We start from the raw sequence: 11,187 nt of genomic DNA, 5'->3' as shown, positions 1-11,187 counted from the left end.
GCGTGGGCCGTAAAAATTGATTACAATTTTATCGTTAGGCACTGGTGCCATTCATTAAATTACTCATGTCGACAAGGTATAATAAATCCAGTGGAAAAGATTTGTATGTGAAAGATATCATGGAAGAGGTATTAAATGAATTATTAAGTAGTTTGCTAAATTCCATGGAGATAAACTTATAAATTATGGAATGTAAATTTAGGTCACTAGGTGTAAGTGTGATTCTTTGAAGGAATGAGTTTGCTTACTGTTTGAACCCTTCTTTGAATGCAGATTAGGTACTTGCTTTTGTTAAACGGTTCAACATCCATGACAAATCCCGAACTCAGCGTTGGTGACGTATTTCTTTTTGTGTCATGGTATGTACCTAAGATAATGATATTTTGAGTAATAGCCTTTTGGTCTATGGTTGAATCTAGTATAAGTTACTTATATTGAAAGTGATATACACTTTAGAATTATGTAATATCTTGAAACAAATGTTTGTATATAGTTATGAATGATATAAGCATGTTTATAAGCTTGACCCTTTTGGATGTGTATAATTGTTGTTGTCAATTGGTAAATGCTTTGTGAAATGGCAACTTGGTAAGATTGGTTATATTTGGTCATTTTGGTGAATGTTGATTGTGGATGAGAAAGTGGTTAATTTCATATGCTCTTTAACATGGTTAATGAATAATTAGTCTTTGTTTGAGGTGCCTTTGGATGGCATATTGGTTAGATAAAGGATGGATGAAATATTGGCTTGTATTCGATGATTTAAATGTAGTGTCAATGAGGGCACATTGGATAGGCACATGAATTGTAGGTAACTGGTATGCTTTGACTTGTTTGAGAGTATTTTTTGTTATGGATTTAGGTGTGGATTGGAGGCCAAGTTAGGTGTAAATTTTACCTTGTTTTTAAAGCAAAATTTGGTGCACACGGCCTGAGACACGGGCTACTGGATGATCGTGTGACCCACACGGTCATGTGTCTTATTAGTTTTAGGTGCAGGTTTCACATGGCCTGCGACACGACCGTGTATCTTGAAATAAATTTTTACATGGCCAACAACACGACCATGTGACTCAACATCGAATATCCACACGGGCGGACACACGGGCTGGGACATGGCCATGTGTCTGGACTTCAAATGTCCACACAGTCTGGGTTGTGACACAGGATCGTGTGTCCCCTGATTTCAAAATTTTTAACTTTTTCCTAACTTGTCTGTTTTATGTTGAATTAACCCCAGAAGGTTTACAATCTATTTTTTAGGGCCCCGTAAACTTGATTTAAGGCCCGTAAGTGTATGTTTTTTGTGAATGGTTTGTGATTTGATTAATTGTAATTATATTTAATATTTAATTTTAAGTAGTGTTAAATGTTTGAAATGTTAATGTAAAACTCTGTGACCCCAATCCGATGATGGAGACGAGTTAGGGGTGTTACAAATAAATAATGGAAAATGCTACGATAGGAAAAGACAAGAGTAATAATGCAATGACAAATTCGAGAATAATTATGTGAATAATGTGCAAATGAACAAGTAAACAACTAAAAATGCTATGGTGAAGATACTATGGCAAAGGATAGAAGGTCTATGATGTTGATTTGGATGGTCGGTATCACTAAGAATTTGCCCTTTCTGACAGTAATGCCTTGGTAAAACCATACTCAATCTTCTCCTCAAAAGAGTTCTAAAATGGTTTGCTTTTTTCGAGAACAAGACCTCAAGTTACCTTGCCTTAAGCGATATATGCCTATAGGCCTTTATCACGGTACCCTGCACTGTTTTGTTTTCTTTTCGTATGAACACTACTCTATGTCTAGAGGCTGCTACAAGTATTTGATCGAACACTTGCTCCTATCATTCAGTTTCAATCTCATTAACCTAACCTTATTAGAATTAGATTAGTTTAATGAACATGCTGTACATCCATTTATGTATAGAGTTTGCAAACATCCAATTTTGTCAAAAACCATTGAATGAAATAGTGTATTAAAACAGATCGACGGTTCAATCACTAAAGAAAACAAGAGTTTCATCAAGTAATCCCAACCCTATGAGATTTAGCTCATGGGTTGGAAATTAAAATTCAAATCCAGAGTATCATTCAACATTGTTTTCATCAAATCAATTTACGAAGAGTAATCAAGAAATAACGGAAGAAGTTCAGGAAGATAGCTTTCGCTTATCCAGCCCACACTCTAGCGATGCAATGTCCTGTGGTGGCTGAGAGGGACTGCCTTCATATCGTTCTTCCCGTCTCTACTCAGCCGCTACCCTCTATTCTTTCTCTTTTGTTTTTTTTCTCCACCCCCTTTTAGGATATCCTTATTGTGCTTTTATAATCACTTTCCCTATGGTAAATCCAACAACCATGATTTTTTCCCTCTTTTTCAGGTAGATATATCTGGTACAAGTTCAACTGGGCCTAAGCCCAGTACGCATTGAGTGCTGACTTGACAACTTTCTAGCATTTCCTAGCATTCCTGTTGACAAATTGTCTAATCCTTTGTCCTGACAAACCTTCCTTTTTTACTTCTTATTCCTCAACCTGCACCTACCAATCCACCACCACACACAACCCTTCCACAAGCAATTAAAAATAACTAACATTTAAGTACAATCCAAGCTCCTAATGTAATGCTAAAATAAGAAAAATATTAATGAAATGTCCTAAAATGCAACTATATGTACCTAAGTACACACAATTAACTAGATCTAAAGGCATGAAATATAACTTTTCTCAAGAGTTATCAATAACTTACTATGCACAACCCACATATCATAGATTTTTCATAACTCAAAGGAAGTAAGATGGAACTCACCAACAACCTTCAAGACAGAATCTACTCTACTGGTCCTTTAACTTGATTGCTCGAACATTAACTAGCTTCTTGAGCTAAATAAGAAACAATCATGATCATTAGTCTATTTTCCTACTAGAATTTAATCAAGCATGCGCTAATGTGGAAACGTAAATTTCCTCAACGTCACCCTAAGAGTTTTCAGGAATTATCAGTAAGTTGAAACTTATCAATGGTGTTCTACTAGCTACTGGAAACCCTCCTCATCTTCTCCAGCGAAGATAATTCCAAAGTCTTAGGGAAGAACTCAAAGAAAAACAAAGGTGAAACATGCTGATTATCGACATCCTTATATAGCAAAGACAGTGAGGACATAGGTTAGTAGAAGGTAAGAAAATCCCATTATAGCCCTGTAACTCAATGATAAGCTTGCCTAATCATCTACCAAACATAACCACTACCACTAATCAGCTTAGCCAGTAGTAAACATTGCTTGTACATTAAAACAAGCCAACTAAACCAGTTATTCAAATACCTAACACATCAGACTATCATCTACAGACTCTAGTTCAATTCCAACTAAGTCTTGACTAGATTCTCACGGTGCTCACCGAGCCAGCATTTTCTCGTTAAAGCATGAAAAACAATTCTATCACTCTGCGAACTAACAAGTTCACCCAAAGTATCTAGGGTTGGTGGATTGTCCCCCAAAAGAATCCGTCGAACCCATAGAGTTTGCCAAATGGAAAATTCTAGCGAGGTAATCCTCACAAAAGGATTATCACAACAGGCCATCCAAACATTTAACGGACCAGTTACTAGTCTAATCCTTTTACTACCCTTGGCTTATATGATTATACACCAACAAGTATCTATACAGTCTATGTCGGGCTGGCTATTACAGTCCTAACACAACCTTGTTTTTTAATTTATCCCACGTTTTGGGCATGTTGATCCCTTCCGCTTACTCCTAGTTAACAAAAATTCACTGCTAGCCTTCCCATAACTTCCTACGACCACAATCCTATCTTAATTACAATTTTCTAACCTAATTAAAGTCCACAATTTGAAAATAAAAATGATTTACACATATTTACAACTCAAATTAAAGTTTCCAATGATTAATTAGGAGTGTCTACCAGACTCGTCCGATAGCTTGTGAAATTCATCCACCAACTTCTTGTTCCGCTGTTAATCGTCACAGTCCATCCAACATCTTCCCTTTCATCCGAGTTCTTTCCACTTTTCGTGATCCCTCAATCCATGTTTTCCTACACACATTGAACTAATGACATACCTCTAACCAAGGTCGTTAGGGGTAATACACGAAATTACATAACAACCCTCCCCTAATTTGTTTCCTAATTCCTCATTGTGGAAGTCGTGGCCACATTTGAACACCTCTACTTAGCCATTGATTTTTATAATCAACTCATTTTTCTTGAGATTGATGGTCGACCTAGAAGTAGCCAAAAATGGCCTACCCAACAGAATGGGAATATCTTGGTCTTTTTTGAAGCTGAGGATGAAAAAATCAATAGGGATAATAAAACCCCTCACCTTAACCAACACACCTTTAAGTACACCTTTGGGATGTACGAGAGATCTATTAGTTAATTGTAGTGTGATTGTCGTGTTTTTCAATTCCCTTAATCTGAGTTTTAAATAAATTGACAGGGGCATCAAATTGATATTGACCTCTAAATCACAAATGGCATTGCTAAAATATTTGTTCCCTATCTTGATAGGAATTGTAAAACTGGCCAAATTTTTTAATTTTGGGGGTATTTTTTGGGCAATGATTGCACTACAAAAGGCCTCAATATTAATTTGCTCACCTTTATTTAGTTTATTATGCCTAGACATTATTTCTTTTAGGTATTTGACATATTTCTGTATCTTTTGTATTTACAACAATACTGGCAAATTTACGTTAAGGGATTTAAATAAATTCAAAAAACTTACGAATTTCACCTCATCCCTTCATTGTTTGCCCTGTAACCTTCATTCAAATGGTATGTGCTTGGACACTACTTTAGAATGTTGAGCGTTTTTTGGTTCAGCTACTGGTTCGGGTAATTTCTCCGTTTGTTCATCAACTTTAGGCCCATTAAGGGTTTCGTCAACTGCCTCAACCTTATCATCCTCCCTTTCCATGTGTGGAATTGGGATTATCAAATTCTTCCCTGAACGAAGTGCAACAGCATTCACATGTTCTTTTTTGTTCTTTCGGGGTTTTTTCCATGTTGCTCAGAATACCCGTACCCATTTGTCTTTGTATCTCATTCAACGCGCTTACAATGTTGTGCATTTCTTCTTTTAATTCGGCCACATCAAAATGATTTTGTGTGCATTCAGTATTGACTTGTTGAATGTCGAATCTCATTAGGTGTATCTCACCTTCGATTCGATCCAATCGTTGACCACAACCCACATGATTATTATCGATGGATGTTTCTTGAGTGATATCATTCATAGATCGATTAACAGTGGTCTCAAGACAATGTAACTTTTCCAAAATCTGTCGATAGTTATAATCCTCTTTGACTGCTTTAGTCGTTGACGACTTTGGATTATAAGGCAAGCGTTTATTGGGCCACATATACGATTTCATAGCCATGTCATTGATCAATTGACAGGCTCGCTTGTATGCATTGGTCATGAAGGACCTGCTACATGGTCCATCTAATTCGACTCTCAAGCTTCCATCCAATCTATTGTAGAAGATTTACAACTGCAACCATTCTTGCGTGCCATGATGTGGGAACTTCCTTTGCAATGATTTAAAATATTCCTACTCTTCCTATAAATTTTTTCCTTCGAATTGCTTGAAGTTGGCAATGTCGTGTCTCAATTATATGGTTCAACTAATGGGGAAAACTTGTGTAAAAATTTCCTTGCTAGTTCGTCCCACGTCATGATAGAATCAACCTCTGTCGAATCCAACCATTTATATACATTGCCACATAGCAAAAAGGGAAATAATCGAAGATGTATTGCATCATTAGTAACCCCATTGTACTTAAATGAGTTGCGGAGTTGTAGGAATTTCTTTAATTGTTGATTCGGGTCTTCCATCATATTGCCCTGAAATTGCAAATTATTTTGAATCTGGATGGTGGCCGTCTTAATTTCAAAATTATTGGTGTTGATCACCAACTTCTTGACACTACCTTAGACTGCATCTAAAGTAGCTAATGCATATTCGCGCAACGTTCGCTCTTGTTGAGCCATCAGTGGCTCTCTTTGGAATTGTGCTGGTGGTTTTTGTGGTTAATCAAACAAAGGATTTTCTTGAGGTAAGTCAACTACCACCAGTGGAATTTTTTGCATTTGTTGACGGGCTCGCCTCAAAATTCTCTCCGGTCTAGGATTTGGCTCGATTGGGATTGTTCCACTTCGAGTCATACACTAAAATTAAAGAGAAATTGAAATAAAATCAATAACTGAAAAATAAAATAAAATAAAAATAACTAAAAATAAAATTCATATCTATAATTCTAAGCATTCCTATTTATCCTATTAAAATGCAAAAAATAAATTTTCAATTTAATACAGAAACCTACCCAGCAACGACGCCAACAACTTGACCGTCGCCAGATGTGCGAACGTCTGGACTGGAAATATTGCAACAAAATAGATAATTAATAAAATAGTGGTGTTCGCAAGTATACAAGGCAAATTGTAATATAGTAAAGAATGTTACAACAAAACACTTCAGGAATTATTTCGAGGATAGTGCCTAAAGGAGGTTGAATTAAACTTAAATTAATTTTCTACACTAATAGGGCTAAATAGTACTAATCTAAAATTATATTACGAATAACCAAATTAAAAGTGATTAATCAAATTAACATAATTATCTAAAATCATGACAACCAAATAACAGTCAAAATTAAATTCAATTAAGAAGATAGAAAATTAACTCACTTCAATGTTATTACCTCTCACCTTTAACTATTAATTAACCAGTTATTACCTCTCACCTTTAACTAATTAATTAATCGACCTATACATGCTTACCTCTCGACCTCACTTTCTTGATTGGGATAAATTATGGTTTACTCGATAAATTTATCTCTCGATCTTGTGTATCCTAAATTACTTCCTAGGGTCATCACTTCCTAGGGTTTAATTGCACCTAATTTAAACCAACTAACTCAGGTTTGAACCCTAATTCGTCCGTTAAATAGTTACACATCCGTTTGTTAATCTTCCTAAGGAAACTAGTCACTCATGGATCTAGATGCAATGATCCCTATATTCATATTCATCATGAAAAATAGCAAATTAAATAAAAGAAGATAATAAGAAAATAAATCTGTTTCAATATCCATTTGTGTGCGAAATTCAGCTTTCCTTTAACAGTTACGAAGATAATTTCTATTGCGATTGGAAAAAAATAAGAAATAAATAAAAACTATTTAATTGAAAGCTTGGATCGAAATTGAATCCAAGTTAGACATGAACAAAAAATGTTTTAAGACTAACTTGAAAGAAAATAAAAACTAAAATAAAAATCTAAAACTAATTAAGTGGCTCACTTGGCCAAGCCTCTTAAACATATCTATTTATAGAGTTTTTGATCTAACCTAATTAGGTTTCATTAGAAGCCCTAAAAGCTAATTAAATTACATTGTATGGACAAAAGCACCCTTAATGAAAATTCCTCATCGTCGTTCGGTTTTGTGACACCACAAGATTGGTGTCGCCATATTACCTTTCGAATGTAAATATTAGGGCTTCGAAGTCTGGTGTTGCTAGAAAAATGTTAATTTTCCACAAAAAATTGTGGTAGATCACTTACATGTTTCTACAAAACCAAATACCCCATAGCATGCCTCGAGCCCACCTCCTTCTATTATCTTGCTGATTAATGAGAAAAAAACAAACTCCACCACCAAAACTAAAGATGGCGCAATACCCACCTCCTAGCATACAGAAATAGAAAACGAGCAATGGAAAAAACATGATCTAAATTCTCATCAGCTTGTTAAAATTTATGGAAAGTAGGATTAATACTAATCCTATGAGGTAGAAGCTTACTTTTGTACGAAACAAAATCACGTAATAAGTGCCAAAGAAATTCTTTAATCTTAGGGGGAAAACTTTATTTCAAAGAGCTTGCGAAGGTCCCTCAACTTGATAATTAGCAGTTATTACGAGTAAGAAACAATAGGCCACAAAGAAGTCAGACCCAGAGTGATACCCTCAAGGCCTTCACAGACCCTAGAAAGAGCACGCCAAAAGATACACCCCCTAGGGAAGGTTTGAGGCTTATACCCCCTGAATGCTATGTGAACTTAGATCATTAACCAGGTTAAGAGCCTTGGCATCTTGCCCAAGCCACCCTTAATAAGGAGCATGGGGAGAAGGTTGAACTCAAGGGATCGATGTGCTTTCCATGATGATGTACAAGACCGAGTATTGCTTCATGCTAAAAGATGCTATAGCAGAAGCAGTCCCAAATGGCGAGTTCACAGAATACGTGAATCAGAGTGGTTCGCAACAGGGTCAGAGCTTGTACAGTGACCCCAAGGGCAAGCAAAAGGTTTGAGGCACCATTCATGTGATCGTAGGAACAAATGACGAATGGGCAGGTTCCAACACAAAAAAAAGGGCACACATGAGAAGTGTGATGTCAATTAGTGCTCCCAAAGGGCCGCGTCGACAGGAAAAATGGAGCATTGAGTTTCGCGGCGACGATGAAGAGTTGGTCCACGATGAAAAGTGAAATGAACCTATATGGTCTTGGCAACAATTGCCAGATTCGAGGTCAGAAGAATACTTGTTGACAGTGGAAGTTAGTGGAAGTGTTATCCTAGGAAGCATACCAGAAAATGGGATTAAAAGCACAAGCATTGTCCAGAGCTGGTTCGTTGTATGGTTTTGCGAACCACTTGGTCGAGGTAAAAGGCTCAATTACCCTCACAGTCATCTTGGGGGATGGCAAACACACTACCACAGAGTATGTTTAGTTCTATGTGGTGGACCACCCGATGCCATATAACGCCATTTTCAGAAGAATGATAATGAAGATGGCGAGGATGGTGGTCGCAACATTCTGTATGAAAATTACGTTCCTGACAAAGACTAGGGTTGGATTCCTACAATCTGATCAACGTACTGCAAGGCAGAGTCACATGTTATCTATCAAGAAAGCAAGAAAACCTATGGCTAAAGGGAAAAGTTATAAAAAGGTTGAGTTAGCAAGTCAAGCCCTGGAGTTGGATAGCTTGGATGTGGGAGACAAGCATAGGAGCAAAAAACCCGAAGTTGCGGAACATACTAAAACCTTGCAGCTATTTTGCGACAATGAAGAGAGAATCGTCAAAATCTCTTTAGCATTGCTAGACGAAGAGAAGAACATGTTGGTCAGATGTTTGAGGAAAAAGCAAATGTTTTTGCTTGGTCTGCAGTGGACATGCCGGGCGTAGACCCCCAAGTGATTGTGCACAAGCTGAACATCCTCCCAGAGGCAAAGCAGTAAATTAGAAGAGAATAAATGTAACACCCCTAACCCGTCTTTGTCGATGGATTAGGTTTATAGAGCATTACCAAACAATCGAGAAACAATTATTAGTATAACATTAAATAAATAAATGAAAATCCAAAAACATATTGAACATAAGTATTTTGTCCCTAAATCAGGCATTCGAGACCTTAAAAATAGCTTTGAGGAAATTTGGGACTAACTTGAAACAAATCAGAAGTTTTAGGAAAAAGTTGTAAAATTTTGAAAACATGGGTAAAACGGCTCTGTGGCCAGGCTGTGTGACATCACCCTCTGCTGTGTAACATTCGAATAAGGGACACACGACCGTGTTTTAGCCCATGTCCTCATTTGTGTAGCTCACTGATACCACATATGCCCGTGTTTTAGGCCTTGAGATAGGCCATGTAACTCATTGACTTGAAACTCTAAGAACCTTACAAATGACATATGGTCGTGTGACAGCCTGTGTCCCAGGCGTGTGCACCAAATTTGACCCAAAATCATGCTCTTTTCAAGACCAAACCAAACTTATTCCACCACTCCAATTATACACACATTCAATAGACCTGGGCACTACCACAACATACTTAAATATACCGAATCAACTAATCTATATCACCCAACCAATATGTCATTCAAAGGCACCACATTATATACAAAACAATTGATCACAAATTTCTCAAAAGACCTCATTTATATGACATTAAGCAAATAAGCATTGTTCCATGATTAAATTCACTTCAATCAACAACTAACCATCAATGTTTATCTATGAAATATAAGCATACTTGTTTCATCCATACAAAATATACCTTAAACAAAACACACATCTCATTCTTAAACTACATATATCTATGTATACATGACACTACCCTAAGAGACACAAAAGCTACCAACTTAGATGGATAGTGTGAGTCGGTTGATTGATCCTTCCAAAATGTCACCAACGATTATCTACAAAACAATCCAGAAAAAAATGGTAAGCTTACATAGCTTAGTAAGGACATATTATAACCTTTAATCTAAGTATAACTAAACTCAATGCATATATTATTTAATTCAGGATTACCAAAGTACAAATAGGGCAGGTATGTGCATTCAGGGGTACCAAAGTACAATCAGGGGCACGTATGTGCATTCAGGGGTACCGAAGTACAAATAGGGGCACGTATGTGCATTCATGGGTACCAAAGTACAAACAGGGGCACGTATGTGCATTTAGGGGTACCGAAGTACAAAAAGGGGCACGTATGTGCATTCGGGGGTACCGAAGTAAAAACAGGGGCACGTATGTGCATTCACCAATAATTATTTATACATGTTAATTAAAGAACAATAATATAAGATTACAAGTAAAACTTTATTTACCTATTGAAATACTATGTACTTACCTACTATTCAATTCCGACCAACACGTAGGGACTATTCCATTATTTTCCCTTTTCCTCGGTTATTGTCTCTCTGATTCAAATCTTGATCTATATAGTAATTAAACACAATATATTAATCTCATACACAATTTCACATCCCATTCAATGCATATGACCCTTAACTTTTTATTAATTACACATTTTCCCTAAACTTTTACAACTTTTACAATGTAGTCCTCTAACAAAAAAAATCATCAAATTGACCATTTTTTAAGAATCAAATTACAGTCGAATATTCTAGTCCCTTTAACAGTCCCTATTATACATCAAATTCACCATAAAACCTTTAAATTTTGACATTTTAACAATTTAATCCTTAAATTAAAATCCAACAAAAATCACTTAACAAAACAACCAAATATCACAATCAAAGCTTCAAATATATAATTATCATCTCATACAACCAAGATTCATCAATGGTAACTTCCAAAAAACATATTCAAAAATCAAAGTACAGGCTAG

The sequence above is a fragment of the Gossypium hirsutum genome, chromosome D05, assembly GCF_007990345.1.
Source record: "Gossypium hirsutum isolate 1008001.06 chromosome D05, Gossypium_hirsutum_v2.1, whole genome shotgun sequence".
In the NCBI taxonomy this organism is placed as follows: Eukaryota; Viridiplantae; Streptophyta; class Magnoliopsida; order Malvales; family Malvaceae; genus Gossypium; species Gossypium hirsutum.
Note: the sequence above shows the minus strand (reverse complement) of the source record.